Source organism: Lissotriton vulgaris, chromosome 9 (genome assembly GCF_964263255.1).
Source record: "Lissotriton vulgaris chromosome 9, aLisVul1.2, whole genome shotgun sequence".
In the NCBI taxonomy this organism is placed as follows: Eukaryota; Metazoa; Chordata; class Amphibia; order Caudata; family Salamandridae; genus Lissotriton; species Lissotriton vulgaris.
Window position 1 is genome coordinate 540,512,450 of NC_141697.1, and position 17,486 is coordinate 540,529,935.

At 43.6% G+C, this 17,486-nt stretch overlaps 8 non-coding genes across 8 annotated transcripts; all 8 read right to left on the reverse strand.

Moving 5' to 3' along the window:
• Positions 1-836: 836 nt before the first annotated feature.
• On the reverse strand, positions 837-908 carry TRNAG-UCC (transfer RNA glycine (anticodon UCC)). Its single transcript has one exon. It is a non-coding gene; the product is annotated as a tRNA-Gly (tRNA).
• Positions 909-4,037: 3,129 nt separating this feature from the next.
• Positions 4,038-4,109, reverse strand: TRNAG-UCC (transfer RNA glycine (anticodon UCC)). The gene has a single exon. It is a non-coding gene; the product is annotated as a tRNA-Gly (tRNA).
• A 1,522-nt stretch (positions 4,110-5,631) lies between these two features.
• TRNAG-CCC (transfer RNA glycine (anticodon CCC)) lies at positions 5,632-5,703 on the reverse strand. The gene has a single exon. It is a non-coding gene; the product is annotated as a tRNA-Gly (tRNA).
• A 1,533-nt stretch (positions 5,704-7,236) lies between these two features.
• On the reverse strand, positions 7,237-7,308 carry TRNAG-UCC (transfer RNA glycine (anticodon UCC)). Its single transcript has one exon. It is a non-coding gene; the product is annotated as a tRNA-Gly (tRNA).
• A 1,513-nt stretch (positions 7,309-8,821) lies between these two features.
• On the reverse strand, positions 8,822-8,893 carry TRNAG-CCC (transfer RNA glycine (anticodon CCC)). The gene has a single exon. It is a non-coding gene; the product is annotated as a tRNA-Gly (tRNA).
• A 1,529-nt stretch (positions 8,894-10,422) lies between these two features.
• On the reverse strand, positions 10,423-10,494 carry TRNAG-UCC (transfer RNA glycine (anticodon UCC)). Its single transcript has one exon. It is a non-coding gene; the product is annotated as a tRNA-Gly (tRNA).
• A 3,129-nt stretch (positions 10,495-13,623) lies between these two features.
• On the reverse strand, positions 13,624-13,695 carry TRNAG-UCC (transfer RNA glycine (anticodon UCC)). The gene has a single exon. It is a non-coding gene; the product is annotated as a tRNA-Gly (tRNA).
• Positions 13,696-16,814: 3,119 nt separating this feature from the next.
• TRNAG-UCC (transfer RNA glycine (anticodon UCC)) lies at positions 16,815-16,886 on the reverse strand. Its single transcript has one exon. It is a non-coding gene; the product is annotated as a tRNA-Gly (tRNA).
• Positions 16,887-17,486: the final 600 nt, after the last annotated feature.

Genomic DNA, 17,486 nt, shown 5'->3' on the forward strand with positions numbered 1-17,486 from the left:
CATTTGCCTAAGTATATCGCAAGGCATGCTGGGTGCAGAAAATCTTTATCTTCCCCTCTCACAATCAGTCACAACTGAAAGTCCAGACCCTCTTATTCACTAGCCGTTTCAGGCCTTTAACAAGACAACAGCTCTCCGACGCTCTCTGTCTCTCTCTCTCTCTGTGATCCTAGTGCTTGCATGCTCAGTATTTGGCTTTACCTGGGAGCCAGAGATCTACCCGGTGAGGGCTTGCCGGTATAAGGCTTTAGAGCGTTTGGGAGCGTTCGGTACATGAGAGGACGTTGGACTGGAAGCTATGCAAATTTGAAGCATCCAAACTTCCTGCTGCAGTCGGAGGCTCTTTCCATGGACATCTGCCTTTTGGATTCCTCTAAACTTGCCCTCTGATGAAACATTTTGTGAGCTGCAGTTACCTCCGACGGCTACAAGGTGGTGCTACATTCAGGTGAGGGCACAAGTATGCACAAAATGTTGGGGACTTTTGCCAGATTTATTGCTGGATCTTGCATATTTTTTTCAGAGGCTAAATATTGCCTAGGAAATGCTTTTTAACATAGAGATGCTGGAGTTAAAATGTCTGGTCGGGCCTCAGCCCTTTCATTGTCTGCCCACTGTAACATATTTTTTTACCAGTACATGTGAGTGGTGACTCTGCTTTATGAAACTTATCATATATTAGGACAATGAATATAGCAGAAGGGGCGATCGAAATGCTTGCCTACATATTTGTTTATTTTTTATATAATGGCTGATTAACCTCTTAATTATATTACCATTTTGTGAAATGTTGCTTTAAAATATATCCTGCTTGCAGAATATATAAGTATTTGTACTGCGTTGGCCGGGAATCGAACCCGGGTCAACTGCTTGGAAGGCAGCTATGCTCACCACTATACCACCAACGCCCTCTGATCTTTGCGCTCTCAGTTCTAAACATTAGGACCCTGAGTTCAATGACTATCATGCACCAGCTTCAATGGTGCATTTGGTTTAGATACCAACATGAAAAGCAATAGAAAGTTTTTGTAGAGGGTAAGGAACTGGGATTGAAACCAAGGACAAAGCTGTGCAGAAGAGAAGAATGGAAAGCAGCAATACAAATAATAGATATGAACACATAGAGGCAGCATGGGAAGCAAAGCAGGGAAGAGAAATAGAGAACATTCCATGAAATGCCCAGGAGATAGATAAGAGCAGAACAAAAAAGGGAAGAATGAAATTCAAAGCCTCCACATAAAAGTGTTTGAAGGTCCCACCAGTCATTCATGCTTATTATTGTGTGCCTTTACTTTCAAAGTACAGTGTGGAGCTTTTGACGATCCCTCTCTTGTATTTCAGCAGACACAGATAGTTGAGAAGTCTTTTCTCACATAGCTGGCACAAGCTTGCGCTTTTCCTTGCTGGTAGCGTGGAAATGACAGCTTGGTCCTTGGAAGTAAAATCAAGCAAAATTAGCAGAGGATGGTTTCGATCCATCGACCTCTGGGTTATGGGCCCAGCACGCTTCCGCTGCGCCACTCTGCTCCGTTGTGAAAGTGTTCTTTTTATGCAGATAAGGAGCATTAGGCAGAGTAGCATGGGATTGGTCTGGCTCTCACCTCATTTGCATAAGTATATCCCAAGGCATGCTGGGTGCAGAAAAACTTCATCTTCCCCTCTCACAATCAGTAATAACTGAAAGTCAGACACTCTTAGGCACTAGCCGTTTCAGGCCTTTATCAAGACAGTAGCTCTTGAACCATCTCTCTCTCGCTCTGTGATCCTAGCACTAGCATGCTCAGGATTTGGCTTTACCTTGGAGCCAGAGATATACCCGGTGAGGGCTTGCCCGGTGTGAGGCTTTTGAGCGTTTGGGAGCGTTCGGGACGTGAGTGGACGTTGGACAGGAAACTATGCGAATATGAAGCCTCCAACATTCCTGCTTCAGTGAGTGGTTCTTTCCATGGACATCTGACTCTTGGATTCCTCTCAACTTGCCTTCTGATAAAACATTTTGTGAGCAGCAGTTTCCTTCGACAGCTACAAGGTGGCGCTACATTCAGGTGAGAGCACAAGTATGCACAAAATGTTAGGGACTTTTGCCAGATTTATCGGTGGATCTTGCATATTTTTTCAGAGGCTAGATATTGCCTAGAAATGCTTTTTAACATAGAGATGCTGGAGTTACAATGTCTGGTCGGGCCTCAGCCCTTCCATTGTTTGCCCACTGTAACAAATTTATTACCAGCACATGTGTGTTGTGACTCTGCTTTATGAAACTTATCATATATTAGGACAATGTATGTAGCAGAAGGTGCGATTGAGATGTTTGCCCACGTATTTGTTTATTTTTTTATATATGGCTGATTAATCTGTTCGTGAAATTTCCATTTTGTGACATGTTGCATTACAATATATCCTGCTTGCAGAATATATAAGTATTTTCAGTGCGTTGGCTGGGAATCGAACCCGGGTCAACTGCTTGGGAAGCAGCTATGCTCACCACTATACCACCAACGCCCTCTGATGTGTTAGCTCTCGGTTCTAAATATTACGTTGCAGAAATCAATGACTATCTTGCACCAGCTTCAATGGTGCATTTGGTTTAGATACCAACATGAGAAGCAGTAGAACGTTTTTTGCAGAGGGTAAGGAACTGGGGATTGAAACCAAGGACAAAGTTGTGCAGAAGAGAAGAAATGAAAAGCAACAGTACAAATAGTAGAAATGAGCATATATAGGCAGCATGGGAAGCAAAGCAGGGAAGAGAAAGAGAACATTCCATGAAATGCCCAGGAGATAGATAAGAGCAGAACAAAAAGGGAAGAATGAAATTCAAAGCATGCCCAGAAAGTTGTGTGAAGCTCCCACCAGTCAGTCATTTATGGTTATAATTGTGTGTCTTTACTTTCAAAGTACAGGGTTGTACCTTTCACGATCACTCTTGTATTACACAGACACGAATAGTTGAGAAGTCTTTTCTCACATAGCTGGCACAAGCTTGCACTTTTCCTTTCTGGCTATGTGGAAATGACAGCTTGGTCCTTGGAAGGAAAATCAAGCAAAATTAGCAGAGGATGGTTTCGATCCATCGACCTCTGGGTTATGGGCCCAGCACGCTTCCGCTGCGCCACTCTGCTCCTTTGTGAAAGTGTTCTCTTTATGCAGATGAGGAGGCATTCAGAGAAGTGACGTGGGATTGGTCGGGCTCTCACCTCATTTGCCTAAGTATATCGCAAGGCATGCTGGGTGCAGAAAATCTTTATCTTCCCCTCTCACAATCAGTCACAACTGAAAGTCCAGACCCTCTTAGGCACTAGCCGTTTCAGGCCTTTAACAAGACAACAGCTCTCTGACGCTCTCTGTCTCTCTCTCTCTCTCTGTGATCCTAGTGCTTGCATGCTCAGTATTTGGCTTTTCCTGGGAGCCAGAGATCTACCCGGTGAGGGCTTGCCGGTATAAGGCTTTAGAGCGTTTGGGAGCGTTCGGTACATGAGAGGACGTTGGACTGGAAGCTATGCAAATTTGAAGCATCCAAACTTCCTGCTGCAGTCGGAGGCTCTTTCCATGGACATCTGCCTTTTGGATTCCTCTAAACTTGCCCTCTGATGAAACATTTTGTGAGCTGCAGTTACCTCCGACGGCTACAAGGTGGTGCTACATTCAGGTGAGGGCACAAGTATGCACAAAATGTTGGGGACTTTTGCCAGATTTATTGCTGGACCTTGCATATTTTTTTCAGAGGCTAAATATTGCCTAGGAAATGCTTTTTAACATAGAGATGCTGGAGTTAAAATGTCTGGTCGGGCCTCAGCCCTTTCATTGTCTGCCCACTGTAACATATTTTTTTACCAGTACATGTGAGTGGTGACTCTGCTTTATGAAACTTATCATATATTAGGACAATGAATATAGCAGAAGGGGCGATCGAAATGCTTGCCTACATATTTGTTTATTTTTTATATAATGGCTGATTAACCTCTTAATTATATTACCATTTTGTGAAATGTTGCTTTAAAATATATCCTGCTTGCAGAATATATAAGTATTTGTACTGCGTTGGCCGGGAATCGAACCCGGGTCAACTGCTTGGAAGGCAGCTATGCTCACCACTATACCACCAACGCCCTCTGATCTTTGTGCTCTCGGTTCTAAACATTAGGACCCTGAGTTCAATGACTATCATGCACCAGCTTCAATGGTGCATTTGGTTTAGATACCAACATGAAAAGCAATAGAAAGTTTTTGTAGAGGGTAAGGAACTGGGATTGAAACCAAGGACAAAGCTGTGCAGAAGAGAAGAATGGAAAGCAGCAATACAAATAATAGATATGAACACATAGAGGCAGCATGGGAAGCAAAGCAGGGAAGAGAAATAGAGAACATTCCATGAAATGCCCAGGAGATAGATAAGAGCAGAACAAAAAAGGGAAGAATGAAATTCAAAGCCTCCACATAAAAGTGTTTGAAGGTCCCACCAGTCATTCATGCTTATTATTGTGTGCCTTTACTTTCAAAGTACAGTGTGGAGCTTTTGACGATCCCTCTCTTGTATTTCAGCAGACACAGATAGTTGAGAAGTCTTTTCTCACATAGCTGGCACAAGCTTGCGCTTTTCCTTGCTGGTAGCGTGGAAATGACAGCTTGGTCCTTGGAAGTAAAATCAAGCAAAATTAGCAGAGGATGGTTTCGATCCATCGACCTCTGGGTTATGGGCCCAGCACGCTTCCGCTGCGCCACTCTGCTCCGTTGTGAAAGTGTTCTTTTTATGCAGATAAGGAGCATTAGGCAGAGTAGCATGGGATTGGTCTGGCTCTCACCTCATTTGCATAAGTATATCCCAAGGCATGCTGGGTGCAGAAAAACTTCATCTTCCCCTCTCACAATCAGTCATAACTGAAAGTCAGACACTCTTAGGCACTAGCCGTTTCAGGCCTTTATCAAGACAGTAGCTCTTGAACCATCTCTCTCTCGCTCTGTGATCCTAGCACTAGCATGCTCAGGATTTGGCTTTACCTTGGAGCCAGAGATATACCCGGTGAGGGCTTGCCCGGTGTGAGGCTTTTGAGCGTTTGGGAGCGTTCGGGACGTGAGTGGACGTTGGACAGGAAACTATGCGAATATGAAGCCTCCAACATTCCTGCTTCAGTGAGTGGTTCTTTCCATGGACATCTGACTCTTGGATTCCTCTCAACTTGCCTTCTGATAAAACATTTTGTGAGCAGCAGTTTCCTTCGACAGCTACAAGGTGGCGCTACATTCAGGTGAGAGCACAAGTATGCACAAAATGTTAGGGACTTTTGCCAGATTTATCGGTGGATCTTGCATATTTTTTCAGAGGCTAGATATTGCCTAGAAATGCTTTTTAACATAGAGATGCTGGAGTTACAATGTCTGGTCGGGCCTCAGCCCTTCCATTGTTTGCCCACTGTAACAAATTTATTACCAGCACATGTGTGTTGTGACTCTGCTTTATGAAACTTATCATATATTAGGACAATGTATGTAGCAGAAGGTGCGATTGAGATGTTTGCCCACGTATTTGTTTATTTTTTTATATATGGCTGATTAATCTGTTCGTGAAATTTCCATTTTGTGACATGTTGCATTACAATATATCCTGCTTGCAGAATATATAAGTATTTTCAGTGCGTTGGCCGGGAATCGAACCCGGGTCAACTGCTTGGGAAGCAGCTATGCTCACCACTATACCACCAACGCCCTCTGATGTGTTAGCTCTCGGTTCTAAATATTACGTTGCAGAAATCAATGACTATCTTGCACCAGCTTCAATGGTGCATTTGGTTTAGATACCAACATGAGAAGCAGTAGAACGTTTTTTGCAGAGGGTAAGGAACTGGGGATTGAAACCAAGGACAAAGTTGTGCAGAAGAGAAGAAATGAAAAGCAACAGTACAAATAGTAGAAATGAGCATATATAGGCAGCATGGGAAGCAAAGCAGGGAAGAGAAAGAGAACATTCCATGAAATGCCCAGGAGATAGATAAGAGCAGAACAAAAAGGGAAGAATGAAATTCAAAGCATGCCCAGAAAGTTGTGTGAAGCTCCCACCAGTCAGTCATTTATGGTTATAATTGTGTGTCTTTACTTTCAAAGTACAGGGTTGTACCTTTCACGATCACTCTTGTATTACACAGACACGAATAGTTGAGAAGTCTTTTCTCACATAGCTGGCACAAGCTTGCACTTTTCCTTTCTGGCTATGTGGAAATGACAGCTTGGTCCTTGGAAGGAAAATCAAGCAAAATTAGCAGAGGATGGTTTCGATCCATCGACCTCTGGGTTATGGGCCCAGCACGCTTCCGCTGCGCCACTCTGCTCCTTTGTGAAAGTGTTCTCTTTATGCAGATGAGGAGGCATTCAGAGAAGTGACGTGGGATTGGTCGGGCTCTCACCTCATTTGCCTAAGTATATCGCAAGGCATGCTGGGTGCAGAAAATCTTTATCTTCTCCTCTCACAATCAGTCACAACTGAAAGTCCAGACCCTCTTAGGCACTAGCCGTTTCAGGCCTTTAACAAGACAACAGCTCTCTGACGCTCTCTGTCTCTCTCTCTCTCTGTGATCCTAGTGCTTGCATGCTCAGTATTTGGCTTTTCCTGGGAGCCAGAGATCTACCCGGTGAGGGCTTGCCGGTATAAGGCTTTAGAGCGTTTGGGAGCGTTCGGTACATGAGAGGACGTTGGACTGGAAGCTATGCAAATTTGAAGCATCCAAACTTCCTGCTGCAGTCGGAGGCTCTTTCCATGGACATCTGCCTTTTGGATTCCTCTAAACTTGCCCTCTGATGAAACATTTTGTGAGCTGCAGTTACCTCCGACGGCTACAAGGTGGTGCTACATTCAGGTGAGGGCACAAGTATGCACAAAATGTTGGGGACTTTTGCCAGATTTATTGCTGGACCTTGCATATTTTTTTCAGAGGCTAAATATTGCCTAGGAAATGCTTTTTAACATAGAGATGCTGGAGTTAAAATGTCTGGTCGGGCCTCAGCCCTTTCATTGTCTGCCCACTGTAACATATTTTTTTACCAGTACATGTGAGTGGTGACTCTGCTTTATGAAACTTATCATATATTAGGACAATGAATATAGCAGAAGGGGCGATCGAAATGCTTGCCTACATATTTGTTTATTTTTTATATAATGGCTGATTAACCTCTTAATTATATTACCATTTTGTGAAATGTTGCTTTAAAATATATCCTGCTTGCAGAATATATAAGTATTTGTACTGCGTTGGCCGGGAATTGAACCCGGGTCAACTGCTTGGAAGGCAGCTATGCTCACCACTATACCACCAACGCCCTCTGATCTTTGTGCTCTCGGTTCTAAACATTAGGACCCTGAGTTCAATGACTATCATGCACCAGCTTCAATGGTGCATTTGGTTTAGATACCAACATGAAAAGCAATAGAAAGTTTTTGTAGAGGGTAAGGAACTGGGATTGAAACCAAGGACAAAGCTGTGCAGAAGAGAAGAATGGAAAGCAGCAATACAAATAATAGATATGAACACATAGAGGCAGCATGGGAAGCAAAGCAGGGAAGAGAAATAGAGAACATTCCATGAAATGCCCAGGAGATAGATAAGAGCAGAACAAAAAAGGGAAGAATGAAATTCAAAGCCTCCACATAAAAGTGTTTGAAGGTCCCACCAGTCATTCATGCTTATTATTGTGTGCCTTTACTTTCAAAGTACAGTGTGGAGCTTTTGACGATCCCTCTCTTGTATTTCAGCAGACACAGATAGTTGAGAAGTCTTTTCTCACATAGCTGGCACAAGCTTGCGCTTTTCCTTGCTGGTAGCGTGGAAATGACAGCTTGGTCCTTGGAAGTAAAATCAAGCAAAATTAGCAGAGGATGGTTTCGATCCATCGACCTCTGGGTTATGGGCCCAGCACGCTTCCGCTGCGCCACTCTGCTCCGTTGTGAAAGTGTTCTTTTTATGCAGATAAGGAGCATTAGGCAGAGTAGCATGGGATTGGTCTGGCTCTCACCTCATTTGCATAAGTATATCCCAAGGCATGCTGGGTGCAGAAAAACTTCATCTTCCCCTCTCACAATCAGTCATAACTGAAAGTCAGACACTCTTAGGCACTAGCCGTTTCAGGCCTTTATCAAGACAGTAGCTCTTGAACCATCTCTCTCTCGCTCTGTGATCCTAGCACTAGCATGCTCAGGATTTGGCTTTACCTTGGAGCCAGAGATATACCCGGTGAGGGCTTGCCCGGTGTGAGGCTTTTGAGCGTTTGGGAGCGTTGTGGACGTTGGACAGGAAACTATGCGAATATGAAGCCTCCAACATTCCTGCTTCAGTGAGTGGTTCTTTCCATGGACATCTGACTCTTGGATTCCTCTCAACTTGCCTTCTGATAAAACATTTTGTGAGCAGCAGTTTCCTTCGACAGCTACAAGGTGGCGCTACATTCAGGTGAGAGCACAAGTATGCACAAAATGTTAGGGACTTTTGCCAGATTTATCGGTGGATCTTGCATATTTTTTTCAGAGGCTAGATATTGCCTAGAAATGCTTTTTAACATAGAGATGCTGGAGTTACAATGTCTGGTCGGGCCTCAGCCCTTCCATTGTTTGCCCACTGTAACAAATTTATTACCAGCACATGTGTGTTGTGACTCTGCTTTATGAAACTTATCATATATTAGGACAATGTATGTAGCAGAAGGTGCAATTGAGATGTTTGCCCACGTATTTGTTTATTTTTTTATATATGGCTGATTAATCTGTTCGTGAAATTTCCATTTTGTGACATGTTGCATTACAATATATCCTGCTTGCAGAATATATAAGTATTTTCAGTGCGTTGGCCGGGAATCGAACCCGGGTCAACTGCTTGGGAAGCAGCTATGCTCACCACTATATCACCAACGCCCTCTGATGTGTTAGCTCTCGGTTCTAAATATTACGTTGCAGAAATCAATGACTATCTTGCACCAGCTTCAATGGTGCATTTGGTTTAGATACCAACATGAGAAGCAGTAGAACGTTTTTTGCAGAGGGTAAGGAACTGGGGATTGAAACCAAGGACAAAGTTGTGCAGAAGAGAAGAAATGAAAAGCAACAATACAAATAGTAGAAATGAGCATATATAGGCAGCATGGGAAGCAAAGCAGGGAAGAGAAAGAGAACATTCCATGAAATGCCCAGGAGATAGATAAGAGCAGAACAAAAAGGGAAGAATGAAATTCAAAGCATGCCCAGAAAGTTGTGTGAAGCTCCCACCAGTCATTTATGGTTATAATTGTGTGTCTTTACTTTCAAAGTACAGGGTTGTACCTTTCACGATCACTCTTGTATTACACAGACACGAATAGTTGAGAAGTCTTTTCTCACATAGCTGGTACAAGCTTGCACTTTTCCTTTCTGGCTATGTGGAAATGACAGCTTGGTCCTTGGAAGGAAAATCAAGCAAAATTAGCAGAGGATGGTTTCGATCCATCGACCTCTGGGTTATGGGCCCAGCACGCTTCCGCTGCGCCACTCTGCTCCTTTGTGAAAGTGTTCTGTTTATGCAGATGAGGAGGCATTCAGAGAAGTGACGTGGGATTGGTCGGGCTCTCACCTCATTTGCCTAAGTATATCGCAAGGCATGCTGGGTGCAGAAAATCTTTATCTTCCCCTCTCACAATCAGTCACAACTGAAAGTCCAGACCCTCTTATTCACTAGCCGTTTCAGGCCTTTAACAAGACAACAGCTCTCCGACGCTCTCTGTCTCTCTCTCTCTCTGTGATCCTAGTGCTTGCATGCTCAGTATTTGGCTTTACCTGGGAGCCAGAGATCTACCCGGTGAGGGCTTGCCGGTATAAGGCTTTAGAGCGTTTGGGAGCGTTCGGTACATGAGAGGACGTTGGACTGGAAGCTATGCAAATTTGAAGCATCCAAACTTCCTGCTGCAGTCGGAGGCTCTTTCCATGGACATCTGCCTTTTGGATTCCTCTAAACTTGCCCTCTGATGAAACATTTTGTGAGCTGCAGTTACCTCCGACGGCTACAAGGTGGTGCTACATTCAGGTGAGGGCACAAGTATGCACAAAATGTTGGGGACTTTTGCCAGATTTATTGCTGGATCTTGCATATTTTTTTCAGAGGCTAAATATTGCCTAGGAAATGCTTTTTAACATAGAGATGCTGGAGTTAAAATGTCTGGTCGGGCCTCAGCCCTTTCATTGTCTGCCCACTGTAACATATTTTTTTACCAGTACATGTGAGTGGTGACTCTGCTTTATGAAACTTATCATATATTAGGACAATGAATATAGCAGAAGGGGCGATCGAAATGCTTGCCTACATATTTGTTTATTTTTTATATAATGGCTGATTAACCTCTTAATTATATTACCATTTTGTGAAATGTTGCTTTAAAATATATCCTGCTTGCAGAATATATAAGTATTTGTACTGCGTTGGCCGGGAATCGAACCCGGGTCAACTGCTTGGAAGGCAGCTATGCTCACCACTATACCACCAACGCCCTCTGATCTTTGCGCTCTCGGTTCTAAACATTAGGACCCTGAGTTCAATGACTATCATGCACCAGCTTCAATGGTGCATTTGGTTTAGATACCAACATGAAAAGCAATAGAAAGTTTTTGTAGAGGGTAAGGAACTGGGATTGAAACCAAGGACAAAGCTGTGCAGAAGAGAAGAATGGAAAGCAGCAATACAAATAATAGATATGAACACATAGAGGCAGCATGGGAAGCAAAGCAGGGAAGAGAAATAGAGAACATTCCATGAAATGCCCAGGAGATAGATAAGAGCAGAACAAAAAAGGGAAGAATGAAATTCAAAGCCTCCACATAAAAGTGTTTGAAGGTCCCACCAGTCATTCATGCTTATTATTGTGTGCCTTTACTTTCAAAGTACAGTGTGGAGCTTTTGACGATCCCTCTCTTGTATTTCAGCAGACACAGATAGTTGAGAAGTCTTTTCTCACATAGCTGGCACAAGCTTGCGCTTTTCCTTGCTGGTAGCGTGGAAATGACAGCTTGGTCCTTGGAAGTAAAATCAAGCAAAATTAGCAGAGGATGGTTTCGATCCATCGACCTCTGGGTTATGGGCCCAGCACGCTTCCGCTGCGCCACTCTGCTCCGTTGTGAAAGTGTTCTTTTTATGCAGATAAGGAGCATTAGGCAGAGTAGCATGGGATTGGTCTGGCTCTCACCTCATTTGCATAAGTATATCCCAAGGCATGCTGGGTGCAGAAAAACTTCATCTTCCCCTCTCACAATCAGTAATAACTGAAAGTCAGACACTCTTAGGCACTAGCCGTTTCAGGCCTTTATCAAGACAGTAGCTCTTGAACCATCTCTCTCTCGCTCTGTGATCCTAGCACTAGCATGCTCAGGATTTGGCTTTACCTTGGAGCCAGAGATATACCCGGTGAGGGCTTGCCTGGTGTGAGGCTTTTGAGCGTTTGGGAGCGTTCGGGACGTGAGTGGACGTTGGACAGGAAACTATGCGAATATGAAGCCTCCAACATTCCTGCTTCAGTGAGTGGTTCTTTCCATGGACATCTGACTCTTGGATTCCTCTCAACTTGCCTTCTGATAAAACATTTTGTGAGCAGCAGTTTCCTTCGACAGCTACAAGGTGGCGCTACATTCAGGTGAGAGCACAAGTATGCACAAAATGTTAGGGACTTTTGCCAGATTTATCGGTGGATCTTGCATATTTTTTCAGAGGCTAGATATTGCCTAGAAATGCTTTTTAACATAGAGATGCTGGAGTTACAATGTCTGGTCGGGCCTCAGCCCTTCCATTGTTTGCCCACTGTAACAAATTTATTACCAGCACATGTGTGTTGTGACTCTGCTTTATGAAACTTATCATATATTAGGACAATGTATGTAGCAGAAGGTGCGATTGAGATGTTTGCCCACGTATTTGTTTATTTTTTTATATATGGCTGATTAATCTGTTCGTGAAATTTCCATTTTGTGACATGTTGCATTACAATATATCCTGCTTGCAGAATATATAAGTATTTTCAGTGCGTTGGCTGGGAATCGAACCCGGGTCAACTGCTTGGGAAGCAGCTATGCTCACCACTATACCACCAACGCCCTCTGATGTGTTAGCTCTCGGTTCTAAATATTACGTTGCAGAAATCAATGACTATCTTGCACCAGCTTCAATGGTGCATTTGGTTTAGATACCAACATGAGAAGCAGTAGAACGTTTTTTGCAGAGGGTAAGGAACTGGGGATTGAAACCAAGGACAAAGTTGTGCAGAAGAGAAGAAATGAAAAGCAACAGTACAAATAGTAGAAATGAGCATATATAGGCAGCATGGGAAGCAAAGCAGGGAAGAGAAAGAGAACATTCCATGAAATGCCCAGGAGATAGATAAGAGCAGAACAAAAAGGGAAGAATGAAATTCAAAGCATGCCCAGAAAGTTGTGTGAAGCTCCCACCAGTCAGTCATTTATGGTTATAATTGTGTGTCTTTACTTTCAAAGTACAGGGTTGTACCTTTCACGATCACTCTTGTATTACACAGACACGAATAGTTGAGAAGTCTTTTCTCACATAGCTGGCACAAGCTTGCACTTTTCCTTTCTGGCTATGTGGAAATGACAGCTTGGTCCTTGGAAGGAAAATCAAGCAAAATTAGCAGAGGATGGTTTCGATCCATCGACCTCTGGGTTATGGGCCCAGCACGCTTCCGCTGCGCCACTCTGCTCCTTTGTGAAAGTGTTCTCTTTATGCAGATGAGGAGGCATTCAGAGAAGTGACGTGGGATTGGTCGGGCTCTCACCTCATTTGCCTAAGTATATCGCAAGGCATGCTGGGTGCAGAAAATCTTTATCTTCCCCTCTCACAATCAGTCACAACTGAAAGTCCAGACCCTCTTAGGCACTAGCCGTTTCAGGCCTTTAACAAGACAACAGCTCTCTGACGCTCTCTGTCTCTCTCTCTCTCTCTGTGATCCTAGTGCTTGCATGCTCAGTATTTGGCTTTTCCTGGGAGCCAGAGATCTACCCGGTGAGGCCTTGCCGGTATAAGGCTTTAGAGCGTTTGGGAGCGTTCGGTACATGAGAGGACGTTGGACTGGAAGCTATGCAAATTTGAAGCATCCAAACTTCCTGCTGCAGTCGGAGGCTCTTTCCATGGACATCTGCCTTTTGGATTCCTCTAAACTTGCCCTCTGATGAAACATTTTGTGAGCTGCAGTTACCTCCGACGGCTACAAGGTGGTGCTACATTCAGGTGAGGGCACAAGTATGCACAAAATGTTGGGGACTTTTGCCAGATTTATTGCTGGACCTTGCATATTTTTTTCAGAGGCTAAATATTGCCTAGGAAATGCTTTTTAACATAGAGATGCTGGAGTTAAAATGTCTGGTCGGGCCTCAGCCCTTTCATTGTCTGCCCACTGTAACATATTTTTTTACCAGTACATGTGAGTGGTGACTCTGCTTTATGAAACTTATCATATATTAGGACAATGAATATAGCAGAAGGGGCGATCGAAATGCTTGCCTACATATTTGTTTATTTTTTATATAATGGCTGATTAACCTCTTAATTATATTACCATTTTGTGAAATGTTGCTTTAAAATATATCCTGCTTGCAGAATATATAAGTATTTGTACTGCGTTGGCCGGGAATCGAACCCGGGTCAACTGCTTGGAAGGCAGCTATGCTCACCACTATACCACCAACGCCCTCTGATCTTTGTGCTCTCGGTTCTAAACATTAGGACCCTGAGTTCAATGACTATCATGCACCAGCTTCAATGGTGCATTTGGTTTAGATACCAACATGAAAAGCAATAGAAAGTTTTTGTAGAGGGTAAGGAACTGGGATTGAAACCAAGGACAAAGCTGTGCAGAAGAGAAGAATGGAAAGCAGCAATACAAATAATAGATATGAACACATAGAGGCAGCATGGGAAGCAAAGCAGGGAAGAGAAATAGAGAACATTCCATGAAATGCCCAGGAGATAGATAAGAGCAGAACAAAAAAGGGAAGAATGAAATTCAAAGCCTCCACATAAAAGTGTTTGAAGGTCCCACCAGTCATTCATGCTTATTATTGTGTGCCTTTACTTTCAAAGTACAGTGTGGAGCTTTTGACGATCCCTCTCTTGTATTTCAGCAGACACAGATAGTTGAGAAGTCTTTTCTCACATAGCTGGCACAAGCTTGCGCTTTTCCTTGCTGGTAGCGTGGAAATGACAGCTTGGTCCTTGGAAGTAAAATCAAGCAAAATTAGCAGAGGATGGTTTCGATCCATCGACCTCTGGGTTATGGGCCCAGCACGCTTCCGCTGCGCCACTCTGCTCCGTTGTGAAAGTGTTCTTTTTATGCAGATAAGGAGCATTAGGCAGAGTAGCATGGGATTGGTCTGGCTCTCACCTCATTTGCATAAGTATATCCCAAGGCATGCTGGGTGCAGAAAAACTTCATCTTCCCCTCTCACAATCAGTCATAACTGAAAGTCAGACACTCTTAGGCACTAGCCGTTTCAGGCCTTTATCAAGACAGTAGCTCTTGAACCATCTCTCTCTCGCTCTGTGATCCTAGCACTAGCATGCTCAGGATTTGGCTTTACCTTGGAGCCAGAGATATACCCGGTGAGGGCTTGCCCGGTGTGAGGCTTTTGAGCGTTTGGGAGCGTTGTGGACGTTGGACAGGAAACTATGCGAATATGAAGCCTCCAACATTCCTGCTTCAGTGAGTGGTCCTTTCCATGGACATCTGACTCTTGGATTCCTCTCAACTTGCCTTCTGATAAAACATTTTGTGAGCAGCAGTTTCCTTCGACAGCTACAAGGTGGCGCTACATTCAGGTGAGAGCACAAGTATGCACAAAATGTTAGGGACTTTTGCCAGATTTATCGGTGGATCTTGCATATTTTTTCAGAGGCTAGATATTGCCTAGAAATGCTTTTTAACATAGAGATGCTGGAGTTACAATGTCTGGTCGGGCCTCAGCCCTTCCATTGTTTGCCCACTGTAACAAATTTATTACCAGCACATGTGTGTTGTGACTCTGCTTTATGAAACTTATCATATATTAGGACAATGTATGTAGCAGAAGGTGCGATTGAGATGTTTGCCCACGTATTTGTTTATTTTTTTATATATGGCTGATTAATCTGTTCGTGAAATTTCCATTTTGTGACATGTTGCATTACAATATATCCTGCTTGCAGAATATATAAGTATTTTCAGTGCGTTGGCTGGGAATCGAACCCGGGTCAACTGCTTGGGAAGCAGCTATGCTCACCACTATACCACCAACGCCCTCTGATGTGTTAGCTCTCGGTTCTAAATATTACGTTGCAGAAATCAATGACTATCTTGCACCAGCTTCAATGGTGCATTTGGTTTAGATACCAACATGAGAAGCAGTAGAACGTTTTTTGCAGAGGGTAAGGAACTGGGGATTGAAACCAAGGACAAAGTTGTGCAGAAGAGAAGAAATGAAAAGCAACAGTACAAATAGTAGAAATGAGCATATATAGGCAGCATGGGAAGCAAAGCAGGGAAGAGAAAGAGAACATTCCATGAAATGCCCAGGAGATAGATAAGAGCAGAACAAAAAGGGAAGAATGAAATTCAAAGCATGCCCAGAAAGTTGTGTGAAGCTCCCACCAGTCAGTCATTTATGGTTATAATTGTGTGTCTTTACTTTCAAAGTACAGGGTTGTACCTTTCACGATCACTCTTGTATTACACAGACACGAATAGTTGAGAAGTCTTTTCTCACATAGCTGGCACAAGCTTGCACTTTTCCTTTCTGGCTATGTGGAAATGACAGCTTGGTCCTTGGAAGGAAAATCAAGCAAAATTAGCAGAGGATGGTTTCGATCCATCGACCTCTGGGTTATGGGCCCAGCACGCTTCCGCTGCGCCACTCTGCTCCTTTGTGAAAGTGTTCTCTTTATGCAGATGAGGAGGCATTCAGAGAAGTGACGTGGGATTGGTCGGGCTCTCACCTCATTTGCCTAAGTATATCGCAAGGCATGCTGGGTGCAGAAAATCTTTATCTTCCCCTCTCACAATCAGTCACAACTGAAAGTCCAGACCCTCTTAGGCACTAGCCGTTTCAGGCCTTTAACAAGACAACAGCTCTCTGACGCTCTCTGTCTCTCTCTCTCTCTCTGTGATCCTAGTGCTTGCATGCTCAGTATTTGGCTTTTCCTGGGAGCCAGAGATCTACCCGGTGAGGGCTTGCCGGTATAAGGCTTTAGAGCGTTTGGGAGCGTTCGGTACATGAGAGGACGTTGGACTGGAAGCTATGCAAATTTGAAGCATCCAAACTTCCTGCTGCAGTCGGAGGCTCTTTCCATGGACATCTGCCTTTTGGATTCCTCTAAACTTGCCCTCTGATGAAACATTTTGTGAGCTGCAGTTACCTCCGACGGCTACAAGGTGGTGCTACATTCAGGTGAGGGCACAAGTATGCACAAAATGTTGGGGACTTTTGCCAGATTTATTGCTGGACCTTGCATATTTTTTTCAGAGGCTAAATATTGCCTAGGAAATGCTTTTTAACATAGAGATGCTGGAGTTAAAATGTCTGGTCGGGCCTCAGCCCTTTCATTGTCTGCCCACTGTAACATATTTTTTTACCAGTACATGTGAGTGGTGACTCTGCTTTATGAAACTTATCATATATTAGGACAATGAATATAGCAGAAGGGGCGATCGAAATGCTTGCCTACATATTTGTTTATTTTTTATATAATGGCTGATTAACCTCTTAATTATATTACCATTTTGTGAAATGTTGCTTTAAAATATATCCTGCTTGCAGAATATATAAGTATTTGTACTGCGTTGGCCGGGAATCGAACCCGGGTCAACTGCTTGGAAGGCAGCTATGCTCACCACTATACCACCAACGCCCTCTGATCTTTGTGCTCTCGGTTCTAAACATTAGGACCCTGAGTTCAATGACTATCATGCACCAGCTTCAATGGTGCATTTGGTTTAGATACCAACATGAAAAGCAATAGAAAGTTTTTGTAGAGGGTAAGGAACTGGGATTGAAACCAAGGACAAAGCTGTGCAGAAGAGAAGAATGGAAAGCAGCAATACAAATAATAGATATGAACACATAGAGGCAGCATGGGAAGCAAAGCAGGGAAGAGAAATAGAGAACATTCCATGAAATGCCCAGGAGATAGATAAGAGCAGAACAAAAAAGGGAAGAATGAAATTCAAAGCCTCCACATAAAAGTGTTTGAAGGTCCCACCAGTCATTCATGCTTATTATTGTGTGCCTTTACTTTCAAAGTACAGTGTGGAGCTTTTGACGATCCCTCTCTTGTATTTCAGCAGACACAGATAGTTGAGAAGTCTTTTCTCACATAGCTGGCACAAGCTTGCGCTTTTCCTTGCTGGTAGCGTGGAAATGACAGCTTGGTCCTTGGAAGTAAAATCAAGCAAAATTAGCAGAGGATGGTTTCGATCCATCGACCTCTGGGTTATGGGCCCAGCACGCT